This window comes from Schistocerca cancellata, chromosome 6, assembly GCF_023864275.1.
Source record: "Schistocerca cancellata isolate TAMUIC-IGC-003103 chromosome 6, iqSchCanc2.1, whole genome shotgun sequence".
NCBI lineage: Eukaryota > Metazoa > Arthropoda > Insecta > Orthoptera > Acrididae > Schistocerca > Schistocerca cancellata.
The window spans coordinates 63,242,202-63,265,394 of NC_064631.1; the positions used below are offsets into that span (position 1 = coordinate 63,242,202).

Sequence of the window (23,193 nt, forward strand, 5' to 3'; positions counted from 1 at the left end):
AGATTCTGAGTTTCCAAAACCGACATGATACTCGAGCAAAAAACATGTTCTAAAATTCTACAACAGATCGACGTCAGAGATATAGGTCTATAGTTTTGCGCATCTGCTCGACGACCCTTCTTGAAGACTGGGACTACCTGTACTCTTTTCCAATCATTTGGAACCTTCCGTTCCTCTAGAGACTTGCGGTACACGGCTGTTAGAAGGGGGCCAAGTTCTTTTGCGTACTCTGTGTAGAATCGAATTGGTATCCCGTCAGGTCCAGTGGACTTTCCTCTGTTGAGTGATTGCAGTTGCTTTTCTATTCCTTGGACACTTATTTCGATGTCAGCCATTTTTTCGTTTGTGCGAGGATTTAGAGAAGGAACTGCAGTGCGATCTTCCTCTGTGAAACAGCTTTGGAAAAAGGTGTTTAGTATTTCAGCTTTACGCGTGTCATCCTCTGTTTCAATGCCATCATCATCCCGGAGTGTCTGGATATGCTGTTTCGAGCCACTTACTGATTTAAGACCAGAACTTCCTAGGATTTTCTGTCAAGTGGGTACATAGAATTTTACTTTCGAATTCACTGAACGCTTCACGCATAGCCCTCCTTACGCTAACTTTGACATCGTTTAGCTTCTGTTTGGCTGCGTTTAAACTTGGAGTGAAGCTCTCTTTGCTTTCGCAGTAGTTTCCTAACTTTGTTGTTGAAACACGGAGGGTTTTTCCCTTCCCTCACAGTTTTACTCGGCACGTACCACTCTAAAACGCATTTTACGAATGCCTTGAACTTTTTCCATAAACACTCAACATTGTCAGTGCCGGAACAGAAATTTTCGTTTTGATCTGTTAGGTAGTCTGAAATCTGCCTTCTATTACTCTTGCTAAACAGATAAACCTTCCTCCCTTTTTTTATATTCCTATTAACTTCCATATTCAGGGATGCTGCAACGGCCTTATGATCGCCGATTCCCTGTTCTGCACTTACAGAGTCGAAAATTTCGGGTCTGTTTGTTATCAGTAGGTCCAAGATGTTATCTCCACGAGTCGGTTCTCTGTTTAATCGCTCGAGGTAATTTTCGGATAGTGCACTCAGTATAATGTCACTCGATGCCCTGTCCCTACCACCCGTCCTAAACATCTGAGTGTCCCTGTCTATATCTGGTAAATTGAAATCTCCACCTAAGACTATAACATGCTGAGAAAATTTATGTGAAATGTATTCCAAATTTTCTCTCAGTTGTTCTGCCACTAATGCTGCTGAGTCGGGAGGTCGGCAAAAGGAGCCAATTATTAACCCAGCTCGGTTGTTGAGAGTAACCTCCACCCATAATAATTCACAGGAACTATCCACTTCTACTTCACTACAGGACAAATTACTACTAACAGCGACAAACACGCCACCACCGGTTGCATGCAATCTGTCCTTTCTAAACACCGTCTGTGCCTTTGTAAAAATTTCGGCAGAATTTATCTCTGGCTTCAGCCAGCTTTCTGTACCTATAACGATTTCAGCTTCGGTGCTTTCTATCAACGCTTGAAGTTCCGGTACTTTACCAATGCAGCTTCGACAGTTTACAATTACAATACCGATTGCTGCTTGGTCCCCTCATGTCCTGACTTTGCCCCGCACCCTTTGAGGCTGTTGCCCTTTCTTTACTTGCCCGAGGCCATCTAACCTAAAAAGCCGCCCAGTCCACGCCATACAACCCCTGCTACCCGTGTAGCCGCTTGTTGCGTGTAGTGGACTCCTGACCTATCCAGCGGAACCCGAAACCCCACCACCACATGGCGCAAGTCGAGGAATCTGCAGCCCACACGGTCGCAGAACCGTCTCAGCCTCTGATTCAGACCCTCCACTCGGCTCAGTACCCAAGGTCCGCAGTCAGTCCTGTCGACGATGCTGCAGATGGGGAGCTCTGCTTTCATCCCGCTAGCGAGACTGGCAGTCTTCACCAAATCAGATAGCCGCCGGAAGCCAGAGAGGATTTCCTCCGATCCATAGCGACACACATCATTGGTGCCGACATGAGCGACCACCTGCAGATGGGTGCACCCTGTACCCTTCATGGCATCGGAAAGGACCCTTTCCACATCTGGAATGACTCCCCCCGGTATGCACACAGAGTGCACATTGGTTTTCTTCCCCTCTCTTGCTGCCATATCCCTAAGGGGCCCGATTACGCGCCTGAAGGAAAGCAACCGGATAGGAGGCTGATGCTGATGCTGTTGCAAAATGGGTCGCAAGATGCTCTACGAGAAACAACGGGTCCGTGCAAAGGCCATCCGGGAGGTGAAGGCCCGGGAGGGTAGACTGCCGATGGCAACCTTGAAGAGAGCAAAGTGTAGTCCATACCCGTGACATAGTGACAGTAGAACCGAGGGAAGAAACTAACATCCGTTAGCTCTGTTTGATTAAATAACGAGCTTTAGCGCGAAGGCGTTTAAAGGTAATAAGGTTGGCAACTGATGGGTGCCTATTAAGGTGTTGCGAAGCTCGACGGCGATCACGGATGGCAATGGCAATGGCCGTACTCCACCACGGGACTTGCCGGCGGCGAAATGGTCCAGATGAGCGCGGGACAGCAAGGCTAGCAGCGCGAACAGTCGCGTCAGATACGTCATGTAGAACGTCATCAATATAACCCGACAAATGGGGAGAAAAAACGATCTGTGCAGTATATAGAGGCCAATCGGCGCGTTGGAAAGACCAATGAGGTAACCTGTCCATTGGGGAGTGGGAAGGGAGCGAGAGAATCAACAGGAAATGATCACTATCACAAAGGTCGTCGTTTGGCGACCAGTGTAATGAAGGGAGGAGGGAGGGAGAAGAAAGAGAAAGGTCAATGGCAGAAAAGGTACCATGAGTGGCACTGAAATGAGTAGGGGAGCCATCATTAAGAAGGCACAAGTCGTGGTCTGCAAGAAACTGGTCTATGAGAAGACCCCAACTAGATGGAAATGCACTGCCACACAAGGGATGATGAGCATTAAAATCCCCAAGAAGGGGAAAGGGAGGAGGAAGTTGCTGAAGAAGGGCAGTGACGGCAGCAGGTGTAAGAGTCCTGTCAGGAAGGAGATAAAGATTGCAAACTGTGACCTCAGAGTCCAGGTGGACCCTAACAGCAACCGCTTCCAATGTTGTTTGAAGAGGAATCCACACGCTAGCAACATCCATACGGACCAATGTACAAACGCCACCAGAGGCCTGCAGGGGGCCAACCCGATTGCGACAGAAAGCACGGAACCCACGGAAGGCCAGTGAGTGATCGTCAGTAAAATGATATTCCTGTAGAACCACACAAGCTGCAGAGTAAAACGAAATAAGGGATTTCAACTCCGGAAGGTTACGGTAATATCCATTACAATTTCATTGGATAATCACAGGACGATGGTTCGAATGGGGTGAACAGGCTAAAGCCAGTCATGCTGCTGGGTCACCACCTGTCACCGACAAGGAGGGGGCGACATCCATGAACAACAGGTCAGAATCAGGTTGTGAAGGTGAGGACAGGATCTCTGGCGACACCAGAGGCTCCTTGTCCTGGGACTTGTGTTTCATCTTCTTTTCTGTTTGAGATCGAGGAGGGCTGTACGGCAAAAAGGAGCCAGCTGCAGCAAGATCTAGGACAGAAAGAGATCATGCGACCTGGGGGCCCACAGACCATTGTTCTCATGATCGTTGTGTGGCAGCAGACCTTTGGCCTGGAAGGTGCTGGGAAGGGGGATCCCGGGAAGGGCGCCCTTGGCCAGCAGAAGCTGAAGAAGTGGGACACTTCTCCGGCTGGGGAGAGGGAGCGTCGCCTAGTGGGAAGGGTGTGGGAACCGCAGGGGAGGCAACCGCAAGGGAGAGGGGTGGAGACGGGTTCGGGACTGGGGTAAGGAAGGGGGAGGAAGGGCCTAAGTGTAGATTAGACGATCAAGGGACTTATACTCCTGTATCTTCTTTTCCTTCTTATAAACTGGGCAATCCGGTGAACGTGGAGAATGATTGCCATGACAGTTAACACACACAGGAGGGGGAACACAGGAACTCCCCTCATGGAGTGGACGTCCACAGTCACCACAGAGAGGGGCCTGCGAACAGAGGGAAGACATGTGTCCAAAACGCAAACACTTCAAACATCTCATAAGTGGTGGGATGTATGGCTTCACATCATATCAATAAACCATAATGTTGACCTTCTCAGGGAGGATATCCCCTTCAAAGGCCAGGATAAAGGCACCAGTATCAATGCAATTGTCCTTCGGATGCTTCTGAACACGCCAAACAAATTGAACACACTGCCATCCAAGATTGTCCCAAAGTTCCTCATCGGTTTGAAGGATGAGGTGACTATGAAAAATTACACCTTGAACCATAGTCAAAGACTGGTGTGGGTGATGGACACAGGAATTGTGCCAAGATGGTTACAGGCACAAAGGGCCGCAGACTGGGCAGCTAAAGCACTTTTGATCAACAACAAACATGAGCGCATCTTACTCAGAGAGTCCACTTCGCCAAACTTGTCTTCAATGTGTTCCACAAAAAATAAAGGTTTGGTATTGGAGAAAGTATCCCCCTCAGTGCTGGTGCAAACCAGATAGTGGGGGAAATATTTTGCCCCTAGCCAACGAGCACGACCCTCCTCCCAGGGGGTAGCCATGGAAGGGAAGGCCGAAGGAGCAGCACTAAAAGAATCATTTCCATGCAAAGAGATGGCCATAAAAGAACGGCCAGAGTTCTGGACCCATATGCGTTTCATTTGCATATCGTCCGCCCTGATACCACCCACTCTGAACAGGGGCTCTCCCCACGGGTGCCACCCAGCCACAGTAAGGGCCATCTGGCACGGTGGCCATTGCCGGGGGTTGCGTTGCTCCAGGACAACCACCAACCACTCCTAGGCTTACATGAGGAGGTCACAGCGCAGGTATCAGAAGTGTGATCCCTGTGTTTTCAGGGGGCTCAACCAAAAGGGTACATAGTGACCCCACCACACAGGCTGTCTACCGTGCCGGCTGTGCACCCTAGCATCAGACAACAATGTGAAGGAAAAGGTGGAAGTTACTAGGAGGGTACACGTCGGAGACACTAGGTAAGGTGCTCTTCCCCAAATGGCTCACACTACGGAATAGAAATTTAGTAATGGAGGTCAAACCCTAGAGGAGAACCAGAGAATGTCAAAAGGATGAAGTAATTACGCAACAAAACCAAATTGCAAAGCCAACATAACTAGGAGGATAGCGGGGCCAACATAAACAAGGACACCAAGAGAGGGAGATAAGAGGGTGAAGGGGAAGGAGCAAGGACAGGAAACGAGGGGAAGGCCAAGGAAATCCTCCCGGGAAAGAAGGAAGGCTGCAATAGCTCGGCGCCCCGTGCTCGCCACACACGAACTCACGAAAGGACCGTGAGCTCACTGGAGGAACGAATATTTGTGCTGGACCGTGATTCGAACCCGGATTTCCTGCTTGTCGGAGTCGCCTTAACAACTTCCACTATGCCAGTATGCTTCTGGGACCGAACTAAACTTCCACATGTCTCACTGTCTACGACCCCATCGTCCGCACGCAAGGTTACTTGGTTTCCCGCCATGGGGTTTCATGGAGACAAACATATTTAATGTCAGAATTACGACCATAATTTTGCCCGTAGAGGCTTATAATACGTAATTACATGTATTATTGGTAGGTCATATCTTCTTACCTATTGCAGCTAACGTCAGAAAAGATTCCACAGTTGCGAATACATTTCATAAATTTAGCTAATTTTCAAATAATACCTCATTTGTGACTCTTACGCATCTGAGATCATATTCCCGGAACGAATTTTCACACTCCAGCGGACTTGTACTGTCACGATGTAAAGGTTGTTACAAAAAACCATTCCATGTTATGAGAAGTGGTAGCACGGGCGAAAATAAGACAAAAAAATGGCTCTGAGCACTATGCGACTTAACTTCTGAGGTCATTAGTCGCCTAGAACTTAGAACTAATTAAACCTAACTAACCTAAGGACATCACACACATCCATGCCCGAGGCAGGATTCGAACCTGCGACCGGAGCGGTCACGCGGTTCCAGACTGAAGCGCCTTTAACCGCACGGCCACACCGAAGGGCGAAAATAATACAAAAATGTCCAGTAAACATGGGCTCTGCAATGGGTACATTAGGAACTATGAGCACCTGCTCGGCCGGCCGTGGTGGCCGAGCGGTTCTAGGCGCTACAGTCTGGAACCGCGCGACCGCTACGGTCGCAGGTTCGAATCCTGCCTCGGGCATGGGTGTGTGTGATGTCCTTAGGTTGGTTGGGTTTAAGTAGTTCTAAGTTCTAGGGGACTGATGACCTCAGTAATTAAGTCCCATAGTGTTCAGAGCCATTTGAACCAAGCACCTGCTCATATTCGCTATGATGTAAACACATCTCTTCTGTTGAGCAAGAGATCGTACCTCTTAGGTATTGTTTACTAAACTTTTTTCTTGTTTTGCTTCATACTACAACCTGTCAAAGCATGGATTACTTTTTTAACACCCTGTGTACGAAAGTAGTCTGCAGAAATTTAGCGAAAATGTTTCTCTGGGAGTTGTACACCTTGTTACTGACATGATCACAAGAATCTTGACCGTTTCTAGAGTGTACTACCACAACTGATAGTTCTATTACGCTTGTGAGAACTGGGCCAGAGCAGTCGCCTATTTTACTGCGATGTAGACCATGCTCAACGAATGAGATTTTCGTCAACTAATTATGTTTTCATCTACTTAATGATGATTATTCCTCCATGAACGTCTACCTTATCTAGATATACGAGTAGGGGAAGTAGAAATAGGATTTCAAATTGATTAGCATGGCGAATTTTCATAGCCAAATGACGAGTGGGAAATGGACAAATGGAGTATCAAATTCACCAGCACGAAGTCTAGAGTTGAAAACAAAAAACCTTCAAGTAATCATGATACTTAGAAAAAAATAATTAGTGATCTGAGGGAAAAATGAGGTATTTCACGAACAGTTGCTTCTGAGTATATGAAGTGTCAAAGAACATCAAATCACAGTACAAAATGAAACTTACCTGGTTTCTCTTGAACTGTATAGGCTACTCTCAGTAATTATGGAGTAGCAGTCAATATCCAAATATATTATACAGGGTGTTACAAAAAGGTACGGCCAAACTTTCAGGAAACATTCCTCACACACAAAGAAAGAAAATATATTATGTGGACATGTGTCCGGAAACGCTTACTTTCCATGTTAGAGCTCATTTTATTACTTCTCTTCAAATCACATTAAACATGGAATGGAAATACACAGCAACAGAACGTACCAGCGTGACTTCAAACACTTTGTTACAGGAAATGTTCAAAATGTCCTCCGTTAGCGAGGATACATGCATCCATCCTCCGTCGCATGGAATCCCTGATATGTTGATGCAGCCCTGGAGAATAGCGTATTGTATCACAGCCGTCTACAATACGAGCACGAAGAGTCTCTACATTTGGTACCGGGGTTGCGTAGACAAGAGCTTTCAAATGCCCCCACAAATGAAAGTCAAGAGGGTTGAGGTCAGGAGAGCGTGGAGGCCATGGAATTGGTCCGCCTCTACCAATCCATCGGTCACCGAATCTGTTGTTGAGAAGCGTACGAAAACTTCGACTGAAATGTGCTGGAGCTCCATCGTGCATGAACCACATGTTGTGTCGTACTTGTAAAGGTACATGTTCTAGCAGCACAGGTAGAGTATCCCGTATGAAATCATGATAATGTGCTTCATTGAGCGTAGATGGAAGAACATGGGGCCCAATCAAGACATCACCAACAATGCTTTCCCAAACGTTCACAGAAAATCTGTGTTGATGACGTGATTGCACAATTGCGTGCGGATTCTCGTCAGCCCACACATGTTGACTGTGAAAATTTACAATTTGATCACGTTGGAATGAAGCCTCAACCGTAAAGAGAACATTTGTACTGAAATGACGATTGACACATTGTTCGCAGAAGTGTACCCGTGGAGGCCAATCAGTTGCTGATAGTGCCTGCACACGCTGTACATGGTACGGAAACAATTGGTTCTCCCGTAGCACTCTCCATACAGTGACGTGGTCAACGTTACCTTGTACAGCAGCAACTTCTCTGACGCTGACATTAGGGTTATCGTCAACTGCACGAAGAATTGCCTCGTCCATTGCAGGTGTCCTCGTCGTTCTAGGTCTTCCCCAGTCGCGAGTCATAGGCTGGGATGTTCCATGCTCCCTAAGACGCCGATCAATTGCTTCGAACGTCTCCCTGTCGGAACACCTTCGTTCTGGAAATCTGTCTCGATACAAACGTACCGCGCCAAGGCAATTGCCCCGTGCTAATCCATACACCAAATGGGCATCTGCCAAGTCCGCATTTGTAAACATTGCACTGACTGCAAAACCACGTTGGTGATGAACACTAACCTGTTGATGCTACGTACTGATGTGCTTCATGCTAGTACTGTAGAGCAATGAGTCGCATGTCAACACAAGCACCGAAGTCAACATTACCTTCCTTCAATTGGGCCAACTGGCGGTGAATCTAGGAAGTACAGTACATACTGACGAAACTAAAATGAGCTCTAACATGGAAATTAAGCGTTTCCGGACACATGTCCACATAACATATTTCCTTTATTTGTGTGTGAGGAATGTTTCCTGAAAGTTTGGCCGTACCTTTTTGTAACACCCTGTATTTCATCTGTACTGAAAAAAAAAATTGAAAATGAGAATAAATTTGGGAAAAAAAGTTAAATGATTTGTGTGTTACATTTTCTTTCCATATGGGACATAGCTCTGACTCGTAGTTGAGGTAATGTCAACAATGTGCTTAAAAAATTTAAATTTGAATGTGAACTCGTCAGAAATATCAGAGAACACAAATCTGTCTTCGCAAATTGTTCTGATTGTACATGGTTTTTGCCTCCTCTAAAAAGGAGCTAACGAATGATCCTAGTGTTGAATTAATTTATCAACCAGAACTAGCAGTGCTCTGTTGTGAGAACAGAAATTCAATGAAGAAGCATTTTGGCAGCAGATGGTCCACTGAAGAGTTCTGCTGCCAGAGCTGCGAGAGGAGAGGCAAGTTCGACGGCCAAAGACTACCAAGTGTGGAGACTGAATGTTAATTCGTCGCTAAAAAGAAATAGCTGTTTTCAAGTTTTACCCGCCATTATCTTGTGAAGATCATCAGTTCATAAGTTTTACCCGCCATTATCTTGTGAAGATCATCAGTTCATAAGTCTTAAGTTACACATGCATAACACAGAGGTCTGGTTATAGTCAATGTGTATATATATATTTAGGCCCTACCTATCGCATATTTGTGCTCAGCATATTGTTATAACACAAAATGTCTAAAATAGTATGAAAGGCAGCTTTCTTCCTAGTTTTCTTGTGGAATTACACCCCCCCCCCCCCAAATAAGAAACAAATAGGAATGAAAGAAAACTAATATTTTTGCATTATTAGTTTTTTTTATTATCATCGATTACTAGGATTGAATAGTAAAGAATTTCAGATTCCTGATATAAAAGTGCCGATGCCTAAATGGTTATTAAACTATCTATAGTGCGTAAACATTTCACACTTCCAACTTTAAGCAATTCTTAATTTGCTTCAACAAATGTAAATGTCATGTCATCGCTGAGACTAATAACGAGTTATAAAACTGAAAAAATAACACAATCGTTCCGTTGATGTACAAATGCTATGTGAGAAATGTGGATGGTTTTGCCGCTATAGTGCTCTTTATTTCATAACTGGAACCCAGTTTCAAACTATTTAAAGATCCGACGAGAGGTACGTTTGTTTTATTTCGCCTCGTGAGGACGAAGGTGATTCCGCAGAACAACAGGTGTGAGGTTGGCAGCGTGCAGGAGTGTTATTGTTTACATGCTTCTGCAGACGACATTTCGTCGCATGAGAGTCAGGATTTGTGAGTGAAGGAAATTTCAGATTGGTGATATGCATCATTTGTAACAGAAAAGTATTTATACAGCTAAAATAAAATCTTCGCCTTGATTTACAGCATCGAATATCAAATATTTCAGCTAATGTCGGAGTCGTGCAATACTGTTTGGATATTCACCGAGTACTGGTATAGGAAACAAACAAAGTTCAGTATACAGATACATTTGTGTAAAATAACGGTAGTAATGTTTTTGAAGCATAGTTGCTAAAACTGAAGTATCAGAGAACTTGTCAAAAGCGTAATGCGTACTGCAAAAAAGGCAATTTAATTTTTTTTGCGTAAGCATTGATCAGTGTTTGATAATAAGTTATTGTTATCACGAAGTGCTTAAAGTATGTAGTACTTAGTCTGGTAGTAACTCACAGCTTCGTTTATTCCTGGTCTTGAGGACCCGTTTAGGATTGCTGTTTTTCCTGTAATTCCTAAGCTGCTATTGGCCACAGTTTGGCTGATTAATTTTCTACAGCTACTCCCTACAAACCGCATGGCAGAGGGTAAGTCTCATTGTGCAGGACTTCATTCCACCCACATATGGATCGCGTGAAGAAAGATTCTTTAAATGCATATGAGCGTGCTGTCATTAGTGTAATCTTGTCTTTGCGATCCCTATAGGAGCAACACGTAGGGAACAAATATGTTCCGAGGAACATCACTTGCATCTGGTCCTACAAACTTCATAAGTATTAAGAAACTACCTACAAAGGTTCTCACGGGATAGTTTTCGTTTGTATTTAAGCACCTGCTAGTTCAATCGATGTAAGACATTTATTTCTTCAGACTTCTAAAGGATTCTGATGGGAATAAATTAACAACACAACAGAAATTAGTATTTTGAGTGAAGCATTCCTATTGGAGATAACTAGTGAGTGGCTAGTGCGTGTCTGCATTCCTGGATCTGGGCTTTGGTGACAGGTTGCTCTGCAGCATAGGCCGAGATCTAGGTTTGTTTGCAAGGTGACAGTTTTTTTGCACTATTAATTTGTCAAAGTGTTTTGTTAGTTTTTTTTCACCATCAGTTCTTCGTGCTTTTGTGTGTGTTTCTGTGTCATGGTCATTGTATGATCAACTGCAGTTCTGATTTACTTTCTACTTATTGATAATTTACGTACACTTTTTGTACATATTGTATTGTGTATATTGCTTAATTAAAATTTTGACTTGAATAATATTTTAGTGGTAATATTTTCCTGTTATTAAATATCTGGTTAATGTTTTTCATCTCATGTTATTCATTTACTATGGTTCACATCATTTTGTGATGTGCGAATTCTCCATATACTTTTTTGCTGTTTTTCTAAATCTGTCAACAAAAAAGGTTTTTTTTTTCCACTGAGTAGGATGGACATCATCTTGGAGGAAATAATAATTCTATTGGTTAGTTGGACAGTTGAAGACCTATCTCATTATAACATTGAGATGAAGTAATTTCAAAAGAGAGAACACTTTTTTGCCTGTTTCACAAGAATTTGTGCAACATAGAAAAAGGAGTTTTTTGTGTAATTATTTACAGTGTTTCACTAACAATGTACAATCAGATCATCTAAAGTATTAAACATCCTTTGGTATGAATAAAATCTTTCTTTAGTGAGAGCTAGTAATATCTTATGTGATTTCATTCTTACCTGGTTTATGGTAAGCAGTAGTTTATTTTAGTGCATGTTTTGCATTGGAGGCAGTCACTGTTAGGCAGATATGTGAGGATTATTATACACCTAAAAAGCTATACTCTCAGCACTCGATGCTTTTTACAAGTCCAGTGTTCACTGACAGCGGGATGTCATGTCATTGGTGTTACAAATATAAGCAGCAATTTAAAAATTCAGAACTGTCCTATTGTAAATAGCTCAGTCATAAACAGTAAGCTTAGTAAAGCTATTCTCTTTATTGGCGTATGTCTTGGGCTTACCACTTAGTGTACGTGTATCAAATGTATCCTTGATCATGTTCACTATTTTAAAGAAATATGTGTTGACTTAGGACAAAGACTGTGTTACGTTTTTGGAAATAAAGATATGATATATATATTAGGGTACTATGAGTCCAGCAGGCAGAATAGATTGTGCAGTGGTGGTTATCACTGATGGTAAGACTCAAACAGTCAGTAATAGGTTGGACATTTATATGCCGGTTAACTGCCTCACTACTAGCTGTAAGTGGACAGCATTCTCTTTGTTGTGAAATGTTAAACCTGCTGATACCACCCATCTACAATGACATATGAAATCAAAATGTTGAACATAAACCATTCATCAAAATTCAGTACGTGTAATATACCCACCATAACAAGAATGGCTATTGTATCTCTGTACGAATGACATCACATCCCGATTCATCTTTATTTCACAGATCATAGCCAATGTCTGGTTGATAGGCCAAATTCTTCCTTTTACTGACTTGTTAGTTACTGCCTGAGATTATATAATTTGTTTTTGAAACTTCAGGTTTCTTGAAACAGCGAAGTTCTCATTCCAAGGAAATGACCAGTAGCCACAAATAATACTGAGTGCTATGCACAGTAAATTTATGCTTGTGTGAATTCCAGCATCAATATTCTTTGTTACATGTTGGGAAATTTTATTATCTTTCTTTAGAGAGTATGTAATGTTGAAAGACAGAGTTGTCAAACAATAAGTGAACATCTTAGAAGCACATGTTACAGAGCTGTTTAGGAAGGGCTGCTTCTAGATCTGCGCAAAGACCTATGGTGAAGATAAGTAAGAAACTTGTTGAAATATCACTCCAAAATGAATATATTACTCACCTGCTTTCCAGAGAAGGATTCATCAGTGCAACTAGGCGAGAAAGCCTGTATTCACTCTCCTTTTAGGGTCACATTATGTCAAGCTCAGACAGAATATTGTGACTTAACAATAGTCAATTGTTAATGCCGTCTATGGAATTACTTTTTAAAAATTTCTTTCGTCTGTACATGTATGCTTCAGTTTGTTTCATATCTTTCACAATGGAAGACAGGCAATTGTTGAATAATAATTTTTAGTGGGAAACTTACTAAACCAGTGACAAGGTTAAGAGAACAAAAAACTTATAATTTGCATTAGGTTGTGTTTGCAACCACAATAGATATGATGTTAGGATTTAGATATTTTGTTATGGTGATCACCCAGTGAGAAACAGAAATATGATGAATTCCCAGAGTATAAGGAATCAGCAAAATATAATTTTGCTTCGGACGTTACTTATTGATCAATTTCTTGTAAAATTAATTGCAAAAATTCTTTTAGACCATAATATGCTAGAAAGTATCAAAGCAAGAAACAGATATTTCATTGTTATTGTCCATGTGTAACACCCAAAGTAAGGTGGCTCGGGTGGGTGGCAAAGGGGGGGGGGGGAGGGGGTTGCATGGGGGAGGATGCTAGTTCAAACCCCTATCAAGCCGTCTAGGTTTTCCAGGATTTCTCTAAGTAACTTAATATGGTTTCCAGGATAGTTCCTTTGAAAGGGCATGACTGTTTTGCTTCTCCAATGCTAGCTTGTGTCCAACTCTAATGACCATGTTGCTGTCAGAATGGAAACCATAATCTTCTCTCCTTTCTGGTGTAACACTGTCACAATAAATTTTTCATCTTGACTAGTGGACAGTCTATGAAGAATTTGGTAACTGTTATACTTTCCTAGAAATATTGGCAGTTTCTTTGAAAACTTTTCCGTCAAAAGTATTATATTTGATGAGCAACCATTATGAATAATCAAGGAGAATGAGGAGTTAATGATTATAGATGTAGTACGATAAGATTGTTAGAAACATTATTGCAGAGATCTGAAGGGTATGTGGCTACATGAATTTTTGTATAAAAGTAATATAACATATCATTAGAAAAGTCACATCTATAAGAAATGAGAATCAGCAATCAGCCACTTAGACTTCCAGAATATTTCCCTGACGTTAGTTAAAACAGATTGTAGCTTGCAGAAAGCAAATGTAGAATCAATCTCGTGAGCAGAGTTGGGTCAAATCTCAGTCCTGTGTCGTTACGGAAAATGCTTTACCAACTGAACCATTTGTTTTTACCTTGCAGTTCATTCCACATCTTCTACCTGCCGTTTCTCTCCTGCATGCAGTGGAAGAGCTACTGACTCCATACATGCACTTTAACCACTCTATATAAGGTAAGTTGTTGCAGAAATACCATTAGAATACAGAGATCCAGTGTGACTCTTAAATTACATCAAAGTTTTAACAAGTGAGGCCTTCAGGGAAAAAATACCAGTCTGACCAACTATGAAATGTGGAGACATACTATTTTCATTAATACAAATGATCTGAAGATGGCCATTTAATTTCACTGAATCTAGTAATCATTGTTTATATTTATGTGACCTGGTCAAATAAACTTCTGTGATAAGGAGAACAGCTGTGTTTAGATTCTGAGATCACCTCCAATGTGGTTGATACTACAAAGTAATCATCAGAATGTCCACAGAGCATGGACTTAGCCATGATGGGGTGGTGTATGCATGTCAGTGATACAGGTAACCAAATGGTGGGTGCATCCACATTTGAGGATTTATGTGGAGAGGCCAGACTGACACATGGTTCCTGAAGAAGAAGAAGAAGAAGAAGAAGAAGCAACAGACTTAAGTAGTTGCAGAGGCAATAGTCTGATTAACTGATCTCCTTAGCAACATGGCCTTCCTTTTTCCGTACTGCAGGCAGCTGAAAGCAAAAAGGAGCTACAGTCGTTAAACTCCCCAAGGACTTGAAATGCCACTGTTCAGTTTAATGATGCTGGCATCTTCTTATAAAAAATTCTGGAGGTACAAAAAATTCTCCATTAGGATCTCCAGCTGGGACATTTTCAGAAAGATATCACCAGAGAACTGCCAATCTATAGGTCATAGCATGGAATGTTGCATTCCTTAATTGGGGAGATAATTTAGGGAACTTGGATACAGAAATAAAGAGGATGAAGCTGCAGAGGCAGTTCATGAAATGTGGCTGCAAAAAGAAAATTTGCGATCAGCTGAGTACAGGGTTATTAATGCAAAATCAAATAGAGGTCTCATAATGGTTAAGAAAACAGCAATGTGAGTGAAATACTGTGACTAAACTATTGCATCCTACATCCACTTGACATCCAGTCAAGCCTGATCCTTTATTTTAATCAACTTTATCCCCATTTCAAATTAGTACCTTTTCATTAGTTATTCTATCTACCCATGTAATCATCAGTATTCTTCTGTAGCATCACAGACCAAAAACTTCTTCAGGACTGCAGTGCTCATTGCTCACACTTCACTTCCGTATGAGATTTTACTCCAGACAAATACTTTCAGAAAAGACTTCTTAACACTTACGTTACATGTTAAAACATTTGTCTTTTACAGAAACTCTTTTTCTGCTATTGCCAGTCTGCATTTTGTATCCTATATACATTAGCCATTATCAGTTATCACACTGCTAGACAGCATATCTCACGTACCTCGTTTAATGTCTGTTTCCAATTTGGCTGCATTCCATTATCCTTGTTTTACTTTTGTTACCATTTCCCATATACTCTCTAAGAGACACTATCCATTCTATTAAGGTTAGATTAGATTCAGTTTCTATAGACCCAAAAATTAGATTCTCATGGGTGTGGAACATGTCATAAAGTATAAAAAACATAAAACATTTGAATACAATACTTAGTACCTTGATAATTTCTCGGGAGATTGTCAAAAGAGGTGAATACATTACAGTAAACTGGAACAGCTAATATTTACAGAATTAGTACACTGTCAGAATGAAACATTGTTATGCACTTTTAATAATTTATCATTTACAAAATACTTAATCTTGACTGCTGTGACCAAGTGCTGTAAAAACTGTAATCTAACAGACATTTTTACTAAAGCTGGTCTAACAGTCCTTGTTAAGATATTTACCTATAGAGTAGGAGGAGTTGCCTATCAACAAGTCTTTCAAACTCTGTTTAAATCGTGGTTAATCTGAAACAGAGTTTTTAATGGTTTAAACTGATACTTTAGTTCTTTGCCATCTCAGAGAGAATTACAGTATCATTGCCGAATCTTAAAAGATTTTATTTATTTTCTTCAATCTGTAATTACCTTTCTTAGTTCTTTTCTTTGGTTGCTCAACATACAGATCAAATTAACTGGGGGACAGCTTACAGTGCTGTCCCATGCCCATCTGAACTACTCTTCCCACACTCCCCCTTCCCTTTCGTGTGCTGTGACACTGAGTTGAGCCTATATTGTGTACAACTTGTAGATAACCTTTCACCCACACCTGTTTTTTATTCCTCAACATTATTAAAAGCTTTCTCTAAAACTACAAATGCTAAAATGTAGGTTTGCTGTCCTTCAATCCATCTTCTAACATAAGTTGTAAGGTCAGTATTACCTCACATGTACTTACATTTCTCTTGACACCAAACCGAACTCATCCAAGGTTGGCTTCTACCAGTCTTGCCATTCTTCACTAAATAATTTGAATTAGCATTTTCCAACAATGATTTATTAAGCTGATGATTTGCTAATGCATATACACTCCTGACTTGTTTGGTGCCGGGATTATTACTTTTTCTCAAAGTTTGAGTGCATGTTGCCTGTCTCCTATATCTTGGATACCAGGTGGAACAGATTTGTCATGGCTGGTTCACCAAAGGCTCTGAATAATTTTAAGGGCACATCATCTGCCCAAAGTGCTTTGACTTAAGTCTTTCAGTGATGTCACATCCTTCTCTCAGGGTGACTTCTGCTATCTCATCATCATTTACTTCCTTTTTTCTTTCCACAATAAGTTTAATAAAGTGTGAGACAGATTTTCTAGTCAGTAAGTTCTCAAATATCCACAAGAGGCATAGTGTGTCAAATTAGACACATTAAAGTGACACTCTTCTTAGCTTTTGGAGCAAGTAGTTGCCTTGTTGAGGAGGAAACAGAAAGAAAAGGGTGGGCAGGTCACACTAATGTTACGATGAAGAGACTCACTTGTAGAGAGGATGAAGGAAGAGGGTAGACAGAGATCTGTCTCATAATTTATTAATTTTATGAACTGAATTTTCCTTTGATATACATGGTAAGTTTAATTCCCTTGTTTATCTCTGCTACAGATTCCTTCCCCATTTCAGCCTTCCCTTCTTTGCATAGTACTTGTTTGCCATGTGAGATTTTGATATTTATGCAGCTGCATTTCTTTCCTACAAAGGTTTTTGTAATTTTCTTGTACATGGCATTGTCTTTCTCATAGTCAGGCATACTACAGCATGTTTATCCCACTGCCATGCCAGTTTTGCCATTTTACACTTTCTATCAATTTCTTTTTTTAACAGTATTCTTTGCTGCCAGCACCATTTTCTAAAAGTATTTTCTTCTGTCACCAGATATGTTCAGCATCTCATGTGTTATATAAGGATTTGTTCTAGGATTTGTCTTTTTGTCTATCTGATCATCTGCTGCCTTCATTATTGTGTTTCTTAAACCTTTCCATGTGTCTCCTATTGTATTTCTTCCTCCTGTTTCAGTCAACCATTTCTTCCTGTTCTGTTTGAAACTCTTGTGACCACTGTTCTTTTCAATTTATCCACACCCTATCTCCTTAGTTTCCCATCTTTCTGCAGTTTTTATCTGTACTTCATGACCAATAAATTATGGCCAGAATCTACGTCTGTTCTGGTAATGTTTTTCAGTTTAAAATCTGAATTCATAATCTCTGCCTCACTGTTATACAATACATCTAAAACCTTGTGGGGTCCACAGGCCTTTCCCACCTCTACAACTTTCTTTTCTGATTCTTAAACTGATTGTCTGCAGTGGTTAAATTGTGCTCTGTGCAAATGTTTACCAGGTGGCTTCTCTTCCTTTCTTCTTCTCCTCCAGCCCATGTCCTTGTTGTACTACTTTTCCTTTTCTTCTCATTCCTACTATCAAATTACAGTTGAATTGTCATCTCCTTTAATGAACTGAATAATTTCTTAGATTTTATCATTATTTTACCCAATCTTTTCATCATCTTGGATGCTGATACATGTAATCCCTTTTACTACTTGGGGATTGGGGGGTCTTAGCTTTGTGTCTTCATTGGTCGTGATAATGTCTTCACTATGCTTATCATATTAGTTTACCAGCATTTCTGTTCTGTTATTCATTATGAATCCTGATTGTGTTTTTCCCCTATTTGCTTTATTGCTGTGGTAAAGTGCCAAACTATGGGTTGCAAAGTCTCAGCTTCAATCTATTGTCATTCCTAGGTTTTTTATGTCTCTTTTAACTTCTTTCACTTTTGGGAGCACTTATCAATGTGAAAATTGCCTAGTTGCACATTGGTTTGAAATCTATGTTAAACTGTAGGACCCCCATAATTGTGAGTACATCTGTTCGGAGATCAGAGGAAGGCAATGGTGTACCACCTCTAATGGGACCATACCCATTAAAGCACTGTTGTTCAAACCAATCTTTAGGACAATGACAGCTACACCCTTCTTTTTTTAATCTTGTACTCACATCACCACAAATCCTTTTCTTCCTGCTAGTGCGTTTCTCTAATTCCCACTAAACCTAATTTCAATTATTTACTTCTCTTTTGAAATTATAGAACTTACCTAGTTGAGTAATCTAACATTCCACACTCCTGCTCGTGGAATGCCAGATTTCTTTTTATGATAACAAAATGAACAGCATATTGAAAGAATTATCACAGCCAAGACAGATAAAAGCCTAGACCCACCACAGTAAACTCACATAGTTCAAGTGTATATCCCTATTTATATTGAAGATAATGAAGAGCTTTAAAGAATTTATGATGTGCTAAGCAAAGTTATTCAGTTTATTAAGGGAGATGAAAATTTGAACGTAATGAGAGACTTCGGTTGTAGGGAAACGAAGGTGAGTAAAAATAATAGGATAACATGAACTAGGTAAAAGAAAAGAAATCTGGACATACTCATTTCAGATAGATATATAATAATTGTTCAGAGATCTTAAACTGGTAAATAGTTCCAGGGGCAGATGTGCCATATAATGATAGCAAGGAACAAACAACAGTCGCTAATGGCATACACAAGGGTCACTATGCAGATGGATCCAGAATTTCACCTGGTAGATACCACACTTCACATTTCACCATATGTACACGTAATTGGTGTAAAATTACACTGATAATTTTTTGGAATAACTATATGACATTTATGGACTATTCTACTTTATACATTGTAGAACCATGTCAACACGGAGTTGCTAAATTACTGTTTCAACGAGATACGCCAGCTTTCTCACTGTCTATAAATGAGATACATAGTAATAAAGTGTCACATAACATCTGCATATTTATAATGTACAATAATGACATAACACTCCAACTAATATGTCAGAGAAAAGAGTTTAATATTATTGGAACATATTGCAGCCTGTTGCTCTGCTGTAGTCAGTAAACACCAGAAATACATCACATTTATCCTCATCATATCTTCGGTTATCATCTCATACTGTTTAATTTGCCTGGAATCAACACAGTTTTATGTGAAATAATTGGTAAACCATATGTATAAATTATAAAACACACAAAACAGCTCATTGGAGCACATTCAGATACAACATTTGTGACTAACATTATTGACTAGTTAGAACACTTAACATTTTCAGCTGTCAAACATTTGCAGTAATTAATGCACATGATTTACAGTTAAAGCAGTAAGACACCTGATATGTGAAAGTGTGTGCTGGCTGCTGCTGGAGAGATGTTTCATCTGTATGAGTAGTGGGTTAATAATTGGAACTACATAAAAAAATAAAAAGCCCATTGGTTGTAGCATTAGTGGTGCTTATAATACATTTACCAGCCGGTCACTGCAGACTTGAAGTAGATGCATTATTTGGAACATGGAATAATTAAAGGAAAGTAGTTCCAAGGAAAAGAGGAGGGAAAATGTGCAAATAAGTGCAACCTCATTATGTATTAATCCTTTAGTTTTTTTGTACAAAACTGCACAAAAACAAAGTATAAAAATGGAGTACAGTTTACATGTTTGATACTGAAAATGAAGTATATATATATTACAATTATCAGGTTCTTTTTTTAACAATTGTGGAAAAAGGTATATTATTATGATTAATTCCTAAGAATGCTTCAACTGACCAAGATTTTCTCCACTTTGGTCAGTTTTATAATGCTTTCTACTATTCAGTATTGACACTAAATGACCAGAGTATTTGCCTGTTTTCAAAATGTGGAAGTCTTATTGAGTGTTTAACCCACAGTATGTGGATTGTGTAGTTCAGCATGGAGGTGTTTCTCTTACCATTGTTGGGACCACTCCTTCAGGTATATTTATTTAAACATTCTGGTTATAATAGAAGGAAACATTCCACGAAGGAAAAATATATTTAAAAACAAAGATGATGTGACTTACCAAATGAAAGTGCTGGTAGGTCGACAGACACACAAACAAACACAAACATACACACAAAATCCAAGCTTTCGCAACCAACGGTTGCCTCGTCAGGAAAGAGGGAAGGAGAAGGAAAGACAAAAGGATATGGGTTTTAAGGGAGAGGGTAAGGAGTCATTCCAATCCCGGGAGCGGAAAGACTTACCTTAGGGGGAAAAAAGGACAGGTATACACTCGCACACACACACATATCCATCCACACATACACAGACACAAGCAGACATTTGTAAAGGCAAAGAGTTTGGGCAGAGATGTCAGTCGGGACGGAAGTACAGAGGCAAAGATGATGTTGAAAGACAGGTGAGGTATGAGCGGCGGCAGATTGAAATTAGAAATTAGCGGAGATTGAGGCCTGGCGGATAGCGAGAAGAGAGGATATGCTGAAGGGCAAGTTCCCATCTCCGGAGTTCTGACAGGTTGGTGTTAGTGGGAAGTATCCAGATAACCCGGACGGTGTAACACTGTGCCAAGATGTGCTGGCCGTGCACCAAGGCGTGTTTAGCCACAGGGTGATCCTCATTACCAACAAACACTGTCTGCCTGTGTCCATTCATGCGAATGGACAGTTTGTTGCTGGTCATTCCCACATAGAATGCATCACAGTGTAGGCAGGTCAGTTGGTAGATCACGTGGGTGCTTTCACACGTGGCTCTGCCTTTGATTGTGTACACCTTCCGGGTTACAGGACTGGAGTAGGTGGTGGTGGGAGGGTGCATGGGACAGGTTTTACACCGGGGGCGGTTACAAGGGTAGGAGCCAGAGGGTAGGGAAGGTAGTTTGGGGATTTCATAGGGATGAACCAAGAGGTTACGAAGGTTAGGTGGACGGCGGAAAGACACTCTTGGTGGAGTGGGGAGGATTTCATGAAGGATGGATCTCATTTCAGGGCAGGATTTGAGGAAGTTGTATCCCTGCTGGAGAGCCACATTCAGAATCTGATCCAGTCCCGGAAAGTATCCTGTCACAAGTGGGGCACTTTTGTGGTTCTTCTGTGGGAGGTTCTGGGTTTGAGAGGATGAGGAAGTGGCTCTGGTTATTTGCTTCTGTACCAGGTCGGGAGGGTAGTTGCGGGATGTGAAAGCTGTTGTCAGGTTGTTGGTGTAATGCCTCAGGGATTCCGGACTGGAGCAGATTCGTTTGCCACGAAGGCCTAGGCTGTAGGGAAGGGACCGTTTGATGTGGAATGGGTGGCAGCTGTCATAATGGAGGTACTGTTGCTTGTTGGTGGGTTTGATGTGGACGGACGTGTGAAGCTGCCCATTGGACTGGTGAAGGTCAACATCAAGGAAAGTGGCATGGGATTTGGAGTAGGACCAGGTGAATCTGATGGAACCAAAGGAGTTGATGTTGGAGAGGAAATTCTGGAGTTCTTCTTCACTGTGAGTCCAGATCATGAAGATGTCATCAATAAATCTGTACCAAACTTTGGGTTGGCAGGCCTGGGTAACCAAGAAGGCTTCCTCTAAGCGACCCATGAATAGGTTGGCGTACGAGGGGGCCATCCTGGTACCCATGGCTGTTCCCTTTAATTGTTGGTATGTCTGGTTTTCAAAAGTGAAGAAGTTGTGGGTCAGGATGAAGCTGGCTAAGGTAATGAGGAAAGAGGTTTTAGGTAGGGTGGCAGGTGATCGGCGTGAAAGGAAGTGCTCCATCGCAGCGAGGCCCTGGACGTGCGGGATATTTGTGTATAAGGAAGTGGCATCAATGGTTACAAGGATGGTTTCTGGGGGTAACGGACTGGGTAAGGATTCCAGGCGTTCGAGAAAGTGGTTGGTGTCTTTGATGAAGGATGGGAGACTGCATGTAATGGGTTGAAGGTGTTGATCCACGTAGGCAGAGATACGTTCTGTGGGGGCTTGGTAACCAGCTACAATGGGGCGGCCGGGATGATTGGGTTTGTGAATTTTAGGGAGAAGGTAGAAGGTAGGGGTGCGGGGTGTCGGTGGGGTCAGGAGGTTGATGGAGTCAGGTCACTTGCCCTTCAGCATATCCTCTCTTCTCGCTATCCGCCAGGCCTCAATCTCCGCTAATTTCTAATTTCAATCTGCCGCCGCTCATACCTCACCTGTCTTTCAACATCATCTTTGCCTCTGTACTTCCGTCCCGACTGACATCTCTGCCCAAACTCTTTGCCTTTACAAATGTCTGCTTGTGTCTGTGTATGTGTGGATGGATATGTGTGTGTGTGCGAGTGTATACCTGTCCTTTTTTCCCCCTAAGGTAAGTCTTTCCGCTCCCGGGATTGGAATGACTCCTTACCCTCTCCCTTAAAACCCATATCCTTTTGTCTTTCCTTCTCCTTCCCTCTTTCCTGACGAGGCAACCGTTGGTTGCGAAAGCTTGGATTTTGTGTGTATGTTTGTGTTTGTTTGTGTGTCTGTCGACCTGCCAGCACTTTCATTTGGTAAGTCACATCATCTTTGTTTTTAAATATATTTAAACATTCTCATTGATATATTGCTGTATTTTAAAAGTCAGTTTCACAGGGCTCCATGTATATGTTCCTGGTTTAATAAATGCTGGGCCAACGTATTGCAATATGGCTGGCGTATTATGTCACCCTCTCTTAATCCCATAGGAAACGTATTTACCTATTTGGAACATTGAGTGAAATGTATTAATCAGTATCCCCACAATTTGGTAGCTTCATGGGCTCTAATCATGAGTGGCTTCATCTCTATGTGGTATTATTAAAGAAATTTGTTAACACTCTTCACTACCACATTGAGGCCTCCAAAAAATATAGAACTGGTGTTCCATAGTATTACTATGATTTCTGATGGGGGTGACTAATTTTTTTGTCCAGTGCACTTTTGATTTTT

At 41.5% G+C, this 23,193-nt stretch overlaps 1 protein-coding gene across 5 annotated transcripts in view; it reads left to right on the forward strand.

Annotated features, from left to right (window-relative positions):
* Positions 1 to 9,882: 9,882 nt before the first annotated feature.
* LOC126190736 (UDP-glycosyltransferase UGT5-like) overlaps positions 9,883 to 23,193 on the forward strand; it is a 113,970-nt gene continuing 100,659 nt past the window's right edge. Inside the window, exons 1-3 of one of the 5 annotated variants that reach the window (XM_049931229.1) lie at positions 9,909 to 9,923; positions 10,039 to 10,103; positions 14,000 to 14,090. The gene's annotated coding sequence lies outside the window, so the exon portion shown is untranslated. The other 4 variants (XM_049931230.1, XM_049931226.1, XM_049931227.1 and 1 more) reach the window with 4 other exon arrangements.